The following is a 19,506-nucleotide window of genomic DNA, read 5'->3' on the forward strand; positions in this document are numbered from 1 at the left end:
GGCTAAAGAGGGACACCATACGATCAATAGCTTCCTCACTTTCTATTTTCGTCTCCTGGACAGCCACTATGTCGAGCACGTTGTAAGCAAGTAAGCGATTCAGCTGGCATTGGCACCTCCTTGCACAAAACCGTCTGACGTTCAAAGTAGCTACGCGCAGAGCTGTATCTAGTTTCATCGCCATGCACTTGAAATGAAAGGCCTTTGACATACAGTACCCACTCCACAAAATCGTGAAACATTTTTTAACTCACAGCGTGCAGTGTACATAGTCGCTGATCCAGGAATCCGAGTGCTGGCGTCGGGAAACCACACGGATGTCCCTCGCCATCCTTTCCGGACCAAGGCACACTGTCTGCTGGGTACATCCCATGACAACAAAGGTAAAAACAAAAACAGAACACGAAACTTCATTGGGCAGCTACGGAGGCGGTTTCCCCGCCTGCCGGGATTCAGCAGAAAAGTTCGGCCGGGACTTCAGCGTCGAGCGTCGAGACCGTTTTTTTTTTGGCGGCGGCTCATCACCACCCACACAAGGCGGCGGCTTCTCGCCGACGCTGTCCTCATGGGAGCATTTCCCAGCTGATAGACCAGCAGCTTCCTGGCTGACGTCCATGGCATCGGTGTGGTCGGCCTCCACACTCTCCGGATCTTCGACCGCGGCTTTCGTCGCGTTTTCCGCCTTGTCATCACTTTCTTGCTGAGGTTCAACACCCGCATCTTCACTAGTCTTGGCAGCACTGGTCGTCGTCGCACTCTTTTTTGATAGAGGCGTCAGCGAAGGTGCCTTTTGAGCCAAAACTTGGCCAGTTGCCCTGGCTGCCTCCTGTGCATCCGCCTCGTCCATCAGCAACTCAGTTCAGTTTTCACTGCTCCCGGGGCCGGCAATGCTCGCGTAAGTACGAGCACACTGGCCGTCTTCATGCCCGAACCGTCGGCAGGCAGCGCACCGAGGGACCTGACACTCTGCGTATATGGCCTGTACCTCGACAGCGGAGGCACAATGAAGGCCTGCCCGGTACGACAACCAGCGCTAACTCCCTTCCGCCATTGAGCTGATGCGGCAAGTCGTCTAGCTTCACGCCAGCTTTCAACTTCAGTGCGATGAGTCTGGTTGTTGAGCCCTTCTCCAACACGCCGTGTACTCGCCAGCACTCACGGGCCACTTCAGAGACTTTTCCGTACGGCGCGAAGGCGGCACGCACGTCCTCGTCAGACACGTTGTAAAGCAGCCAATGCAGCTTCAAACACACGTCCTGGTATGCAGGGTCAATCACCAGGCAGCACCGTTCTTTCACACGCAGTTCACCGATGCCGGCAATTTTCTTCACTGCTTCGGGTTTCCCGAATGTGACAGCACAGGCATGGGTCATGCGATACACCCCCAGGGCGATAACGTCCGGGAGCAACGAATGCTGAGCCAACGCGTCCCGGAAATCTTCCACAAGATAAAGGCCGGGCCGTGATATCCGCGTGCAAAAAAACTGTATTCAAAACGTAACGCCCTGTAGGCAGCCCTGGTAAAGCAACCTCATACGTACTTTCTTGTTCAGAAGACCTGTTTCCGCGGCCAGACCTGGCCGCTCTAGCTGCTCCAACGGAGCCCGTCATCGCACGTCCGTCACGCTCGGTGGCCGGAAGTCGAATCCTGCGCCACTCTGCTGGAGGAGGTAGAGGGCATATGTTTCAGGTATTTTAATTTCAGACAACATGCTGGCATGCGACGGAGTACGTCAGGTAAAATAGAGTGAGGGAAAAAAGATTTAGCAGAGCGTGGTTTCGATCCACGGACCTCTGAGTTATGTGCCCAGCATACTTCCACTGCGCCACTCTGCTGGACGAAGTAGAGGGTATATGCTTCAGGTATTTTAATTTCAATCAAAATGCTGGCCATGCGACGGAGTATGTCGGGTAAAATGCAGAGAGAAAAAAAAAGATTTAGCAGAGCGTGCTTTCGATCCACGGACCTCTGGGTTATGGGCCCAGCATGCTTCCACTGCGCCACTGTTTTTTTTTCTTTATTGCCGGCTTGGCGAAAATCAAGATTACTATACATGAAATGTTAAAATACGTCCTCCCACATTGGGCGGAGCGTTCATTAAAAACGTTTCAAGTTTGCAATTTCGTTCATTATACAAATCCATTCTGGGGGGTCATTTTGGGACTTGAGTGCATCTCTGATATAAAATGCTCTCAATAAAGTACTGCCTCGCAGGACGATTATCAATATCTGCATTTCGTTCTGCCATGCGCACTTTCCACAGACTGTGCAGGCCCAGTAGCATGACCATATCTAGAGGTATGCTACCAAGATTTTTGACAGGTAGAAAACGGATGCCACGAGGTGACAACGGGAGGTCCTTTTTTAAGCTTCTTTGAAGGATATCCCACAGGAATACGGCATCCCAACACTCGAGGAAGATATGTTCTGTGGTCTCTGGCCTTCTACACAGTAGACAGTTTGTAGACCACGGAACAAAGATTCCCTTAGCTTCAAGCCAGGGTTTTACTGGCAGTGTATTGCTGTGGAGCTGAAAGATTGTTTTAGCTGATGAACGAATGGGCATCTTTTTAACTCTTTTTAGGACGTCTCCTCCTGGACCTGCACTGTATATGGAACGATACAATGGCACGGGCATCATTAAATCACATATATCCTTGTACAATTGCTTCTTAGAGACAGTACACAAAAACAGCCTCAAATAGGAAACCGCAAACGCAAGTGCTTCTTACGTCACTCGTCGACACAACGAAATTGGGAAGGAGTTCACGTAGCCTAACATGTATAACGCTTCTTAATAAAGGGTCACTTTGGTCCCGCAGAAACATAAATCTGGAGACGACCTGTCTCAAAAAAAAAAAAATAGAATAGCCCCCCACCTCCCTCTCTCACCGGCCGGCACAAATTGGTCCCACTCGTTCGCTCCCATGTAGAGCCCCACACAAAAACGGCGAGAACTCTGTGTAGTGTCTGAACATTTACACGTTTCATGCACATAACTTGAAGCACATACGAAATTTTCGCCACTATAAATAAGTTGCATACTGTTGCCAGAGCAAACACACAAATCTCGCCCTCCCCAGTTTAGTGTTCTCTCTCTCTATCTGTCAGTTTCGCGATTCCAATATTCAGTAGCGTCCTTGTAATGTTCAAGAGGTACCCCTAAATAGTTTCCTAGTGATTCAGTCCGCTGCATGTTTTGGAACGATAAAGGTTTGGTCTCCCAGCTCGCGTGCCAAAAACCCAAGCATTTACCCCAATTCACATTGCTTCCTGACATTCTACAAAACTTGTTTACAATGCTCCCTGTTTCGTTGATGCTGTCCCTGTCTGTACAAAAAACTGTTATATCATCAGCGTAAGCTAAGAGTTTAACCTCACTCGCCATTAGGCGGAAACCCCTCGCTTGTTCATTTTGAATAACCTTCAAACCAAACGGTTCCAAGTATATCGCAAACAACAGAGGAGATAGTGTGCATCCTTTCCTCACTAATGTCATCACTTGAAAGGGTGTTGTGACACACTTGTTGACAATAAGGCTTGTGAAACTCTCGGCATATGACATTTTAACGCCGTCCAATATCACCGAACCTACATTTACGTGTTCTAATATGCTGAAGAGAATTTCATGCACGACGCGATCAAATGCCTTTTGCAAATCAATCTGTATCATGGCGACCCGTTCCCTCATGAATCACAACACTCCATGATGCTTCTGGCCACATGTATGTTTGTAAAAATTGATCTTCCTTTAATCCCGCACGTCTGGTGGGGTCCGACTATTTGTTTCATCACTCGCTGGAGTCTTTTCCCCAAAGCTTTCATGAACATTTTATAATCCACGTTTGTCAGGCTGATGGGGCGATACGATGTTACTGAGAGCTTTTTCACGGGATCTTCTTTTTTAGGAATAAGCACAACGTGCGTTCTCCGAAAAGATAGGGGCAGTCGCTTTTCGTCATAAGCCTGCTTCACTACGCGATGCAGTGCAGCTGCTAGTTCGTCCTTGAACGACTTATAAAACACCGCGCCTATGCCGTCTGGTCCAGGCGTTGTGCCAAGGCAGAGTTCACCAATTGCTGTCCTTATCTCTTCCATCGTTATTGGCCCTTCTAGCGCAGACGTCACTTCCTGATCTAACTTCGGCCTGAGGCTTAGAAATTCGTGTTAAAATCCGTCGTCTACACTTCTCTTCCGACCGAGTAAATCACTGTAGTAATCTACAAAAGCCTGCCGGATTAAATCTGGGTCGCTGGTCACAGAGTCCCCTTGCCTTATCTGTTTGATTTCATTCTTTGCGGCGTATCTCTTTTGGTCTGATAGCGACCGCTTCGTCGGTGCCTCCCCTAAAAGCAGTCTCTCGGCATGTGCCCGCCCAACGGCTCCCATGTACTTTCCTTGGATGATAGCTTGTAATTTATTTTTGAGTTCCTTGATTTCCTTCGTATACCTGCCTGGATGCGCACTTTCCAAACTCAGGGCACATTTTAGGTCGCATTGCAATTCTTTTTTTCTTTTTTCCTTGATTGTGCCGTTGGAGGCTACTTATTTCAATGGCTTTTATCTTTATTTGTTCTTTAAACTGTTCCTACATTTCGATTGCTCTTCCTGGCTGAGCCTCCAGTAGAAGCTGAATACTTTCCTTAACTTGATTTAGGAAAACTTCGTCTTGTAGCAGTTTACCATTCAATTTTCATAACTCCCAGTTGAACAGCGACTTCGTTTCCTTTAATCCTATTGTGGCGCTTACTATACTGTGATCACTGAAAGATACATGCTTGACTTCATAGCGCGAGCACACTGGCAAAAGATCAGCGGACGCATACAGTCTATCGAGGCTCGCATGGCTTGTCCGCTGGAAGTGCGTGAACTCTGGTATATCACCGCTCGATAAAGCATGTCCAATGTCCTCCAAGTCATTTTCAAGGGTGAGTTCGCTCAAACAATGTGCACTCTTATCTCGTACGGCTTGCCTACTAACTCTGTCTTCAGCTCTGCATACACAGTTGAAGTCTCCAAGAAAAAATAGCGTATCTGTCACATTTAAGATAAGGTCCTACGTTAGCAAAAAACAATATACGTTCTTCTTTCCTATTTGGCGCATAAACGCAGATAATACGCCACTCAAAATTTGTCAAAGAAAAATTACATACAATGAATCTGCCGTTTCCACACAGTCAATTCTTCAAAAAGAACAGCCAAGGATTTGCGAACAAACAATGCACAACCTCCCGAAGCCCCAACAGCATGGCACACACATACGTCGTATCTGTCTCTAAAAGGCTCGACCGCGCGGTTCGTCTGCTCTTCGCTTTCAACTTTCGTCTCCTGCGCTGCAATTAAATCTGTTATTTTCTAAAAAGACACGTCTCACTTGATACTGCTTACGCCGCGCAGACAGCCCTCGCACGTTCAAAGTGGCTACACGCAGTGCTGTGATGGAATTTGCTGCCATGTTCGCAAATAGTGAAAAGAGCCACATGGTCTCACCTTTAGCTCGTACGCGAATAAAGACGTCCCCTGTACCACAACATCCCTCCGAAGGTCTAGTGGTTGGCGCCTCGGCAACTGCTTAGGTGTCTCGGCCCCGTCACCGACGCCGCAGACACCTCTTACTTCCACGCTGGTAACGAAAACACTTTTCCCCGTCATGACGGGGGCGTAGTTCCCCCAGGTCTCCGTTCCGGTGGGATGGTAGGCTTTGGCTTGAAGCTTGGGCGCCGAGTAAGGACCGTCTTTGCGGGCGGTTCCTCATTCTCGGCGTTCTCTGAAGAACTCGTCAAGATGCCGTCATCCTCACAAGTACGCTTCGCCGCACCGCCGCTGCAGACGTCCTCACTCGCGTCCATGGGGCCTGTGTCATCCCTGGCAACAGCCCCCAAACCGTCGCCTAAGGAATTCTCTCGTTCGCTCGTTTCCCGTGCAGGAACACGCACATTTTGTACGATGGGTGGTGCCTGAACAGTATTCTCACGGTTTTCCGGCACCTGCTTAGAAGTATGAGACGAGCTGGCCACCGCATCCGTTTCTGTGAGACCCCGTTGGGTTCCTGACGCCTCTTCGGCCTCCGCCTCATCCATTAGGTACTGCGTGAAACCATCACCTTTTGCAGGCCCCGTCGCACTTGCTTACATTTTCACACACTGCCCCTCGTTATGTCCGAAGTGACGGCACAGGCTACAGCGTGGCACCTCGCAATCCCGTCGAATGTGCCCGGTCGACTTGCAACGCAAGCAAAGCGGCGGCCTTCCCGGCACAACAATAAGTGCGAGCTCACCTGAGATTCTCAACTGGTGTGGAATGTCGCCAGGCTTGGCTCCGGCCTTCAGTTTCAAGGCGACGGTACGCGTTGTGGTTCCTTTGTCCACCACGCCTTGAGCCCGCCACCTTTCCTTCGTCACATTCGTCACCTTTCCGTACGGGGACAGGGCCTCGTGCACATCCTCGTCAGGGACGCCGTACAGCACCAAGTGAATCTTAAGCCGAAGGTCTTGGTTGTTCGGATCCACTTGTATACACTGGCTGTTTTTCACTTTAGCATCGCTGGCAGTCAAAAGCTTCTTCGTCGCTTCGGCGCTCTTCATGGTGACAGCCCACACATGGTTTATCTGGTACGCCCCCAAAGCCAGCACTTCGGGGAGCAAACCTAGACGAACCAGCGCATCTCGGGAATCTTCGACACGGTAAGGCCTGTTCTTCGGATCAGCGTGCATAAAGATGGTATTCAAAACAATTTTTCCTGTTGGCAGCATTGGCAAGATGACCTGGTAATCTTCTTGCAAAGCAGAAAAAAACCTGTTTCCGCGGCCAGGAACGGCCCCTGACACCCCTCCGTCGGAGCACATGATAGCACGCCCGTTCGCTTCGGCGTCCGGAAGTGGAATCCATTGTGCCACTCTGCTGGACGAGGTAGAGGGCATATGTTTCAGGTATTTTAATTTCAATCAACATGCTGACCATGCGACGGAGTATGTCGGGTAAAATGCAGAGAGAAAAAAAAAGATGTAGCAGAGCGTGGTTTCGATCCACGGACCTCTGGGTTATGGGCCCAGCACGCTTCCACTGCGCCACTCTGCTTTTTTTCTTTATTGCCGATATTTTAGCCCTCATGAAAAGAAAACGCATATTCATACATAAGCACTAAAACACAATCAACGTCTTTGTTAAAACAGCGGCCGCCCAGCTTGTGCGGTCACGCTCATGCTAAAATTCCTTCATCGCCAATAATAACTCAACACGTGACAGCCACTCTGGACTACATTCCAGCATCTTTTTCTCCTGAACAAAATTCCTTATGCTTTCTTTAAAATATTGTCATGCCGGTCTTGCATCGAGATCAGCGTGCCTTACTGCCATTCTGCATTTACAAATGCTGTGTAGGGCAATTAGCATGATCAAATCAAATGGGGTACCATCATCACTTTCAATTGGCAAGTAGCGAATTCCATACCCATCGAGAGGAAATTCTTTTTTGATTGTGCGTTGGAGCACATTCCAAAGGAACACAGCATCCCAGCATTCAAGGAACACATGCTCAATTGTCTCCTCCTTTCTGCATATTATACAGTGAGTACCCCAGGGAACAAAAAACCTTTTTCAGCCATCCACGGTTTGACAGTGTAATTTAAAAAAGAAAGTCTTAACCAGACGGGACTAACATTGCCTTAACACGCTTTAGTACCTTGTTACCTATACATTCCCTGTAAAGGGACCGATATAAAGGCACGGGGAGAACCACACTACAAAGGTCTTTATACAGTTTTTTCCGGTTGACTTCACTCAGGTATTCGAGTGAAAACCGCACCGTCAAAAACCTACATGAAACCACAACTTCGCGTAGAAAACCATGCACTCCACCGGGCATACTGCCAGCAGAGACAACCATATTACGCAAGTGCTTCCCCAGGCGAAGTTGACAGACAGTGTGTAGAAATGGGTGCTTAACGTCCCGAAGAAATAAAAACCGATTGAAAACCTGTCTCAAAAACAAATGAGACAAACTAAGTCCTCCGTTTCGAACTCGTCGAAATAAATTGGTGCGGCTTGATCTTTCCCAAGAAGATGCCCACACGAACACTGCAAACACCCGATGAAATTTTTGGATATGAACCCTGGAGCAATGCAAGACTTGAGGGACATACCAAAGTTTGCTCACTAAAAATATGTTGCAAATTGTGGCTCTCGAGAACATTGACCAATTCCATCCATTCCATTTATTCACTCTTTCCCTCATTTTATCCACTTCACTCCTCCAGTAGGCTTCGCTGTCTTTGTAACACTCAAGAGGAACTCCCAAGTATTTAACAGGAGTCGTAGTAAAACTCATGTTGGCAAAAGTGTCTGGGGCCTCCGGCCAATCCCCGTGCCAGAATCCCAGGCACTTACTTCTGTTTACCGCGCTTCCACTGGCCGCACAAAAACTTTTAACACATTTAACAACCTGTGTTACACTGTCGTAATCATTACAAAACACGGCTATATCATCCGCATAAGCCAACAGTCGGACTTCTAACTGATGTAGTTTAAAACCGCGCATACAATCGCTCTGTATCACGCTCAAACAAAATTACTCTATATATAAACAAAACAACAGTGGCGAAAGAGGGCAACCCTGGCGCACCGAGCGCTTGACTGGAATGCGTGAACCCACCACCTCGTTGAGAATTAGACATGTCGAGCAATCCTGGTACGCCATGGCGACCCCGCCTCGAATAATTCTACCCCCATTCACATGATCTAGAATGCACAGAAGAATTTCATGAGGCACACTATCGAAAGCTTTCTCCAGATCAATTTGGATCATTGCCACTTGTGTGCCCACTGCGTCGCAGCATTCAAGGATACTACACGCTACATGTATATTTGAGAAAATAGATCGGCCTTTAATACCGCACGTTTGATGCGGCCCTACCAGGTCAGTAATGACTTTCTGCAATCGCTTAGCCAAAATTTTCATCATTATCTTATAGTCTCCATTTCTGAGGCAAATTGAACGGTAAGAAGTTACTCTGCGCAATACAGAGGGGTCTTCTGATTTCGGTATAAGAACAGTGTGGGAGGATGTGAAGGAAGGCGGCAGTACATTGAGATCGAATGCCTCATTATAGACAGCAGCCAAAACTGGTGAAATTATTCCTTTTAGACGTTATAAAAGGCTGAGGTCAGACCATCCGGGCCCGAGACTTCCCCGGCTCCAAGCTTTCAATAGCGTTTTTCACCTCCTCAACTGAGATAGCTGCCTCCAATATTTCCTTCGTACTGTGATCTAGGCTGGGCATCAACACAAGGAAGTCCTTCTTAAAACGATCAATGTCAACTGAGCAGTTGGCAAATAACCCACTGTAGTGCTCGAAGAAAGCGCGCTCAATATCTTCTGCTGTGTCACTAACTTTTCCACCAACTTTAATTTCCACTATCTGATTGCGCCGCGCGTGCCACTTTTCTGCGCCCAACGCTCTTTTTGACGGAACTTCCCCCGCTATCAGCTTTTCAGCTCTCGCTCGCACCAGAGCACCGTGGTATCTTTCGATGTCGAACTGTTCTATTTTATGCTATAGTGTGAGAATATCGTCCATGAACATGCCGGGTCTACTACACTCTTCACTGATCAGTTTTTCCAAGTTTCTGCGCATCGTTTTTTCATCTGCCCCCTTTTGTCTGCGTATAGCAGTCGCCCGCTCCAATGCTTTCATTTTAACTGTCTGCTTGAAGTTCTCCCATTTTTCTCTGCACGTCGTATTACCCATATGATTCATTGCATCAACTTGCGTCATCACGTCAGCCATTAAAATTCCATCATCCAGTAATTCCATCATCCATCATTCCATCATCCATCATCCACAGCGCCGTGTCGTTCGCTTTCTTGTCTTTTGTGCTCGTCTTTGTTCGCGCTGTTTGTTCAAGATGCTTAACCAACTAGCCCGCCAAAACGTGTTAACGCAGTAATTTTGAATTCAATTTCCATAACTACCACTCGAAGCTTCTTTTCCTTTCTTTCGTGCTTGCTACTAAAAAACTGACTAAGCAGTGATCAGTAAATGAAATAGCGCTCACTCGGTACTCCTTGCAAAAGGGTACCAAATCAAGGCTTACGTATGCTCTATCCAAACGAGCGTGGCTCGCAGCCTGAAAATAGGTGTATACTGTGTATTTGTTCCACCACCAAGGCATTCAGCCACATCCACCAAACTACTGTTCCCTATTTCATTTAGGGTAGTGGTGCTTGCATCCTTGTACGGTCGGGCGCTAGTTTTGTCCCGGGCTGAAACGCAGTTGAAATCACCAATAAGAATGACCAACCTATTGCACTGGGTATACTGTTTTAGCTGTTCAAAAAACCTGCACCTTTCCCTAGCAACAGTCGGCGCATACAAACAGATTACACGCCACTCTAAGGACGATAACAAGAAATCACATACAATAAACCGTCCTGACGTGCATGATAGAACGACTTCTATTTTAGCTCCTAGACTATGTCGGACCAACAATGCGCAGCCTGAAGAATATCCCACGGAATGGCTCACAATAGCACAGTATCGCGCTACGAATTGCTGCACCATGCCCCCGGTTTCCACGTCGCCCTCGACTTTCGTCTCCTGCACTGCTAGAATGTCAAGGTCAAAGTCGCTTAACAGGCGGTACCGTTGACTCTGCCTACAGTTGACAAGCCCTCGGACATTTAAAGTTGCCACGCGAATGGCCTTATCCATAGTCATTATAGCAAGGCGGGAAAAAAAAACGGGGGCATGGCGCTTACCTCACAACTGCGGTTTGATCCGGAGTGTGTTAGCACAGGGCGGTCCTCACGGCGGCATAGGCGGCGTTTCCGCCGTCTTGCGCGCCGCCGAAGTGTTCGGCAGCGGTCGCAAGGAAGGACGCCGTCCGACAGTCGTCTTGGCTGGCGGCTCGTCCACAGCAACGGCACTAAGCTCCTTCCCATTTTTGCCTGCGTCGTGAGGTCGCTTTGCAGCTGCACTAATACTGTCGCTGTCCATCACGGTGACTGGTGCCGGATCGGTGGATGGTATCTCGCCTCCTCCGGGAGAGGGGTGGCCCGTAGTGCTTGCCTCATCCTTCTCGTTCCCGCCTTCTGCGTCGTCATGTCGCCGCTTGTCTGCGGGTTTATCTCCTCCGTCAATTAGTGCGTCCCCTCGAATGTTCGACGATGCACCTTGCGTAGCCAGGTTACGGCTCGTCCTTGCTGTTTCCTCTGAGTCTTCCTCGTCCATGATGTGGTCCGATATGTCGTTTGCCTGCACTGGTCCGGCTACGCTGGCGTACGTCTTTGCGCAATCAGCATCGACGTGGCCGAAACGACGACGACGACTACAGCGCGGCACTTTGCAGTCGCGACGAATGTGCCCGGTGCTCTTGCAGCGCAGACACAGAGGAGCGCTGCCCGGCACAACAACAAGAGTTAGCTCTCCGGCTATCTTGAGCTGATGCGGAATATCGTCTATTTTGACGTCTGCATGCAATTTTAGCCCAGCTGTACCAGTCGTCGACCCTTTTTCAGTGACACCTAGCGCCGACACTTCTCCCGGGTCACTTCCAGCACCTTCCCGTAGGGCAACAGTGCCACGCGAACGTCTTCGTCGGTAACACCATGCAGCAACCAGTGCAGCTTTACGCGAACCTCTCGGTTATTCGGATCAATGAGCAAACACGGGCGATCCTTTACCTCCACGTCGACGGCCAAAAGCAACTTATGAGCAGCATCAGCAGTTGTCATTGTCACAGCCCACACGTGGTTCATTTGATACGCCCCCAACGCCGCAACGTCGGGAAGCGCACCAAGGTTGGCCAAATTGTCCCGGTAGTCTTCAACACGATAGGGCCGGGCTCTTGGATCGCCGTGCATGAAAACGGTGTTGGCGACGATGCGTCCGGATGGCAGATTGGGCAGAATAACATGGTAATCATCGGCAGTAGCCGCAAAAAACCTGTTACCGCGGCCCGACTGGGCCGCTGAAACCGCTCCGACGGAGCTCATGATAACGCGTCCGTCACGCTCGGTGGCCGGAAGTCGAATGCACTGCGCCGCTCTGCTGGACGAGGTAGAGGACATATATGTTTCAGGTATTTTAATTTCAATCAACAGGCTGGCCATGCGACGGAGTACGTCGGGTAAAATGGAAAGACAAAAAAAAAGATGTAGCAGAGCGCGGTTTCGATCCACGGACCTCTGGGTTATGGGCCCAGCACGCTTCCACTGCGCCACTCTGCTTTTGTTTTCTTTAATGCCGTCTTTGACATTCAAAGAAACTCAACAGATAAAACGCGTCAGCGAAGCTTTGACTGACACATGTTAAAACTTCAACTGTGCCAACCCGTCAAGTACATAAATCCACTCTGGTGGTTCGGGCAGTGCCCGATACACTTCACTGAAACGGATAGCACCCTCTATGAAGTGATCACGCACGGGTCAGACTTCAATATCTGCGTTGTTGAACTGCATCCTCGTTTTCCATAAGCTGTGGAGGCCAATGAGCGTTATCAAATCGATTGAAATTCCGTTAGTGTTATGAACCGGCAAAAATCTTATACCGTGTGAATTTAGGGGTAAATCCTTTTTTCGAGTTCTTTGAAGAACATCCCAGAAAAAAATTGGGTCCCAACAATCCAGAAACACGCGTTTTATTGTTTCAGGTTTCCAACATAGGTAAGAATTAGTTGTCCAAGGGACGAATATACCTTTATGTTGCACCCATGTTTTCACTGATAATGTTTAGTATGCAGTTTAAAGAAAAAGGATTTGACTGATGGTAGTACTGGCATCTTCTTAACTCTCTTGAGCAGATCTTCTGGGCATCCACGTTGTGGCGAACGGTAAATCGGTACAGGAAGCATTACGTCCACTAAATGCGAGTACAATTCTTTCCGCGTAACATTACTCAAGTATTCTGCAGAGAATCGAACATGCAGCATTCTATATGCGAGCACCACTTCACGCATGTACCCTCTAAGTGCACCACTCATAGTTTGACCTGAGTATACAACCAATTCTGACAGGTGTCTACCTAGTCTAACTTGCACTACTGTGCGAAGGAACACATCATTTTGGTCACGGAGAAACATAAACCGTGAAACAACTTGTCGCAAAAACAAATGTACAAGACCTAGCCCACCTTTTTTCAGAGACAGAAACAAGTTTGTTCGACTGGTTCTCTCCCAAGTCGAAGACGATATAAAAACGGCAAAAACAAGGTGAATTTTTTTAATGATAACTCGTGATGCACTAAGCACATTCATCACGTACCATATCTTTGCAATGAGAAATATATTGCAGCCAGTGGCGCGCGAGAAAACAGACAATTGTCTCCCCTGCCACGCATCAGCCTTTTCCTTCGCCCTTGAAGTTTGGTCCTCCCAGTACGAATTAAGGACCCGGTAAGAGTCAAGAGGCACACCAAGGTTCGTTGTCGGTGTGGTGGACCAGGGTATTCTACTGTAATGTTCTGGTGTGGCTTCCCAACTGTCATGCCAAAACCCATAGCTTTTTTCTCAGTTTATCAGGACCCCCGAGCACTGACAAAATTTATGGACAACATTTGTTACCTCGCAAATGCTTTCTCTATCGGAGCAGAAAATAGCAATGTCATCGGCATAAGCCAGAATTTTCACATGCGCTGACTGCAGCCTAAATCCCATTATGCGCTCGTTAGTTTGAATGGCTATGCAAAGCGGCTCGAGGTAAGCAGCGAATAACCGGGGCGACAACGGACATTTCTGTCTCACAGATGAGCGCACTTGCAGGCTATCAGTCAGGTCTCCGTTCACAATGATCCGTGTTGTAGAATTGGCATACGCCATCTTGACGCCGCCTGTTATTACGCTTCCTACGTTGTAATGGTCCAATATTGCGAACAGCGCATTATGCGAAACACGGTCAAACGCTTTTACGAGATCGAGTTGCATCATCGCAACTCGCTCAGCAAGTGCGTCACAACATTCCAGCACACTTCGCGCTGCGTGTATGTTCGTGGCGATGCTTCGACCCTTTATACCACAGGTCTGATGTGGGCCGACCAGCATGATTATCGCACTCTGCAGTCTATTGGCCAGAACCTTCATGAATATCTTGTAATCGACGTTAGTGAGGCTTATCGGGCGATTATACCCCACAATAGCCGGCGTTTTTCCGGTGACTCAGTTTTAGGAATAAGAACAATGTGCGAAGATGTGAAGGAGAGTGGTACACGGTTTTGCTCATAAGCTTCGGCGATAACCTTGAGCAGAACATGAGCTATCATTGTTTTGAAAGTTCTATAAAAAGCTGCCCCCAGGCCATCAGGGCCAGGAGCCTTTCCAGCTGGCAGAGCGTCTATTGCGTCCTCTATTTCTTTCACGGAAATCGGTTGTTCCAGGCGCGTTTTAACTTCGTCATCGAGCTTTGCCATCAACGGCAGAAATTGCGCTTGGAAACCACCTTCAACATTGCGCGAATGGCCAAGGAGTTCTTTGAAATGATCGACAATGACGCGTTTGATAACTGTGCTGTCAGCCGAAATGTCGTTCCCGTTTCTTATTTCCCGTATTTCCTTGTTACGCGCGTATCTTTTCTCTCCCGATAACGCTCGCTTTGTTGGTGTTTCTTGGGCCCACAGCTTCTCGGACCGAGAACGAATAACTGCCGCACTGTACCTGTCTGCATCCAGTCTTTCTAAGTGAGTTCTGATGTCTCAATTTTTCACGGCACGTACCAGGTTGGACGCATTCTATACCTGTAAGGAATTCAAGTTGCTCTCGAAGCTGCGTTTCGCTTCGTTTCTCTTCATGCCGCAGTGCGCTGCTTCTTTCGACGGCTTTCATTTTAACTACCTGTTTAAATTCCTCCCTTTCAACCCCAACGTTTATCGACTGTGTTAAGAGTACCTGCTTTAGCTACTCTTCTACGTATTTAACGAAGCCCTCATCCTTCAACAATTTTGCATTCAATGTCCAAAGGTGCTAGTTAAAGTGTTTTTTGTTTTTGTTTTACCAAAGGCTGAAATCACGAGGCAGTGATCACTGAAAGACACTGGCTTAACCTCGTACGTTGTACATAGTGGCACAAGTTCAAGTGACACATACAACCTATCTAATCGTGCATGGCTACTGCGTTGGAAATGGGTGTATTGAGGACGAGCACCACTTGTGAAAACACTGTTGTAACATGTTGTAATCGTGAACTAGTGCGTTCAAGATTTCCGCACTTTTGTCTCGCACTGGCTAACATTTTACACGATCTACCGCATGACACACACAGTTGAAATCACCTAACCACACTAGCACTTTTTCACAATCTAAGTACATCTGGAAACGTTCAAACAACTCTTTTCTCTCCGACTCTACATTCGGAGCATATGCACAGATAACTCGGAAGTTTAGGCCAAGAGGCAGAAAGTCAACAACAAGGAGGCGGCAGCTTGGACAAGAAAAAGGTGACTGCAGCGTTATTCCGACATTATTTCGTGTGAAAAGGGCACAGCCGCCTGAGGCGCCTACAGAGTGGCACACGCAAACATCAAAATGCAGACGGAAAGCGAACACCGTACGATCTGTCGCTTCTTGGCTCTCAATTTTTGTTTCTTGAATGGCTATTACGTGTAGCTCATTTTCTAAGAAAAGGCGACTAAGCTGACACTGTCGCCTTCTTGCTCCGAGGCCTCGCATGTTTAAAGTCGCTACACGAAGTGCTTCTGGAAAATGAATCGCCATTTGGAAAGAAAAGGGACAATATCTTGTAGTGGCTGCCCCCACACCAAGCACCGCGACACCACAAACCCTAAAGCGGGCTTAACAGGACAAAGCTACGGAGGCGGTTTCCCCGCCTGCCGTGAGTCGACCGGAATGTTCGCCCGCGGTTTAAAGCTCGCTCGCCTCATACCTGGCGTTTTAGGAGGAGGCTCGTCTCCATCTTTGAGGTCCTGCTGCGCCTCAATGCCTGCGCCGTCCTCATGTGAACGCTTTCCGGCCATAAGGCTGGTTGCTGTCGGGGGAACGTCCATGGACTCAGCACCAGGATGGGTGACACTCACTGTAGATTCCTCTCGCGCTGCAGCCTCATCTCTTGGCGCAACGTCCGCTTATGCTGTAGGTCCCGCCGGCTGTCCAAGCGTTGCTCCTTTACCGGGAAGTGCCACTAACTGTTCGGCTTGAGGAACAGTAGACGTAGACGCCTGCGCTACTGGAACACTCGCTTCTTTCGATGCATCCTCTGCATCTGCCTCATCCATGAGAAGTGAAGACGTGTCCTCACTGTTCACGGGCCCTGCGACGCTGGTGTACGTCCGAGCGCACTGGCCCTCCTCATGGACGAAGCGACGGCAAGCTCCGCACAGTGGAATCAGACAATCTCGCCGAATATGCCCTGTGCCGTGGCAGCGCAGGCAAAGGGGAGGCCTGCCTGACACGACCACAAGCGCCAGCTCTCCGGCTACGCTCACCTGGTGGGGCAGGTCGTCCAGCTTCACGCCGGAGTTTAACTTAAGGGTCACCAGCCTCGTAGTTGAACCCTCGTCAGACACGCCTTGTTCGCGCCATCACTCTATTGAGACGTCGGTCACCTTCCCAAACGGCGCGAAGCCAAGCCGCACGTCTTCGTCCGGTACGCTGTGTAGCAGCCAGTGCAGCTTTATTCGTACGTCCTGGTTAGCCGGGTCGATCACCAGGCATCGGGCACCCTTCACTTTGAGCTAACCGACGTTTACAATCTTGTTCACAGCCTCAGCGTCCTTAAACGTTACTGCCCACACATGGCTCATGCGATAAGCGCCTAGGGCGATAACTTCCGGCAGGAGGGACAGCGGAGTGAGCGCATCTCGAAAATCTTCCACTCTATAAGGGCGCACACTGATGTCCCCGTGCAGAAAAACTGTACTCAGAACAAAACGCCCTGTTGGCAGACTAGCAAGTACGAACTGGTAATCGTTGCTCGATGCGAAATCCCTGTTTCCGCGGCCAGACATGACCGCTGTAGCCGCTCCGACGGAGCCAGTCATTACACGTCCGTCACGCTCGGTGGCCGGAAGTGGAATCTCACTGCGCCACTCTGCTGTTTTTTTTCTTTATTGCCTGACTTTGGCATTGCACAAGAATATATGACTAGAACAAAATTACAGGACACAGTCAACACATGCTATTGGTACAGTCAGCCTGCCAAGGGCTGGCTTCGTCACATTAAAATTCTTTTAGGGCCATCAAAGGCTCCACCCTTGACAACCACTCGGGAACATCGCCATCAACTGTGACCCTCTCAACAAACCGTTGCACAGTTTCACGAAAATAAATTCGTGCTGGCCGTGCGTCGGGATCACAGTAATATCCTGCCATTCGGGAGCGCCAAATACTGTGGAGGCCCATTAGCATTATTAAATCAAATGGTAGGTCCTCCATCTTCGTTATCAATGCACAGATACCGTATTCCATGGGGTGAAGTGGAAATTGTTTCTTTATCGTCCTTTGGAGTACGTCCAAAAAGTAAACCCCTTCCAAACAATGCAGAAAAACGTGGTCTATCGTTTCTGGTTGCTTGCAGATAAGGCAGTTAGGACCCCACGGAACAAATGAGCCCTTATCCTGTCAAAACATTTTGACTGATAACGTTCCAGTGTGCAACTTGAAAAAGAAAGTGTTAAACCCTGGCTCGACGTGCATTCTCTTTACCCTCTTTAGCACATTCCTTCCAGGGCCTCCACTGTACAAGGCCCTGTACATAGGTTCCGGCAGAACAACTTCACATAAATCCTTATATAGCTTCTTCTTGTTCACTGTAGATGAATATTCGTTGGAAAACCTAGTTGAGAGAAACCTTACACTTGCGACAACTTTTTTAAAGTATCCAAAAATGCCGCCCGACATGGCTTCGGTTGCAACAACAAAGTCAGGCACTGACATCACGCAGGAACATAAATCTATTAACAATCTGCCGCAAGAAAAAGTGTCCCAGGCCCCACTCCACCATCCTTTACTCTTCTAAATAAATTCGTCCGGCTGCACCTTTCCCATTGCGCAGCCCACACAAAAACAGCAAAAATTCGATGTAGCTTCTGTACATTCATTATTCCACTATGCAACGCTTGCATCACATACCGCACCCTGCTGATAAAGAAAAGGTTGCAGACGGTGGCTCTAGCGAAAATTGATAAGTCTGTTCCTTTCCATCTCTCCGCCTTGTCACGCACATCCTGGGTCTGCGCTTTCCAATAAGTCTCGCTATCGCCATAGCTTTCTAGCGGTACTCCCAGGTACTTTGTTGGAGTCTTCACCCAGGGTACGTTTGCAAAGTGGTCAGGCGTCGTTTGCCATGCTCCGTGCCAGAGCCTCACTGACTTAGACCAGTTCACTCTGCTGCCTGAGGTTTTGCAGAATTCTGCGACGCATTCAATGGCCTCAGTTACACTTTCTCGATTAACGGAAAAGACCGCCAAATGATCCGCATATGCCAGCAGCTTGACCTCCGCCGCTTGCAGCCGAAAACCAGTGATCCTCTCGTTTCCAATGATGTTTAAACACAGCGTCTCAATGTAAATGGCAAACAGAAGAGGGCTGAGGGGGCAGCCTTGACGTACCGAACGGTGCACGAAAGTGGGGCCCCCCAGACTCTGGTTAACTATCAATCTCGTCGTGCAGTTCCGATACGCCAAGGCGGCTCCCTCCCGGATAACAGAACCAATATTCACGTAATCCAGAATGCACAGCAAATTTTTTTGCGCGACACAGTCGAACGCCTTTTCGAGGTCAAGCTGCAAGATGGCAACGCGACTATTCGTAAGGTCACAACACTCGAGCACACATCTTGCCTTGTGTATGTTAGTAAGAATAAACCGGCCCATTATCCCACACGTTTGATGGGGGCCAACAATTCGCTGTAACCTTTACTGTAACCTGTAACCTTTGCGCCAACACCTTCATGTAAATTTTGTAATCCACGTTTGTGAGTGCAATTGGCCTGTACCCTGTTACGTGTCGTAACTTGTCAGCTTCATCAGTTTTTGGGATTAGGACAGTGTGTGATTTACCAAAAGACGGAGGCAATTCATCTACGTTGTAAGCTTCATTAAAGACCGTTGTCAACACAGGCGCGATTCTGCTCTTAAATGCATTGTAAAACGCCGAACTTAACCCGTCTTGTCCTGGTGATTTCCCAGAATTTAAATTGTCTATTGCCGTTTCAACCTCTGATTCGGTTATTGCGAGCTCTAACCCGTCTTTCTGCTCGTCACTAAGTCGCGGAATTGCCCCCAGAAACCTGTCCTTAAACGTGTTCGTGTCTGAGTCATGTAATGCGAAGAGCGCCTGATAGTACTAAAAACACGCACGCTGTATATGTTCGTTTTCGTCTTATAAGATGCCACCCCATTCTATGCTGTCAATGTGATTTCGCCGCGCATGGGCCTTTTCAATGCCCAAGGCTCGACGTTAGCGTCTCCCCTGCAGCAACATCTTCCGCTCTGGCCCGCACCAACGCTCCGCGATATTGGTCCTCTTCTATTAGTTGATTTTTTGTGTTATTTTTCTGATAT

At 48.6% G+C, this 19,506-nt stretch overlaps 2 non-coding genes across 2 annotated transcripts; both read right to left on the reverse strand.

The window, feature by feature from the left end:
- Positions 1-7,006: 7,006 nt before the first annotated feature.
- Positions 7,007-7,078, reverse strand: TRNAM-CAU (transfer RNA methionine (anticodon CAU)). Its single transcript has one exon. It is a non-coding gene; the product is annotated as a tRNA-Met (tRNA).
- Positions 7,079-12,155: 5,077 nt separating this feature from the next.
- Positions 12,156-12,227, reverse strand: TRNAM-CAU (transfer RNA methionine (anticodon CAU)). Its single transcript has one exon. It is a non-coding gene; the product is annotated as a tRNA-Met (tRNA).
- Positions 12,228-19,506: the final 7,279 nt, after the last annotated feature.

Source organism: Amblyomma americanum, chromosome 7 (assembly GCF_052857255.1).
Source record: "Amblyomma americanum isolate KBUSLIRL-KWMA chromosome 7, ASM5285725v1, whole genome shotgun sequence".
Lineage (NCBI taxonomy): Eukaryota > Metazoa > Arthropoda > Arachnida > Ixodida > Ixodidae > Amblyomma > Amblyomma americanum.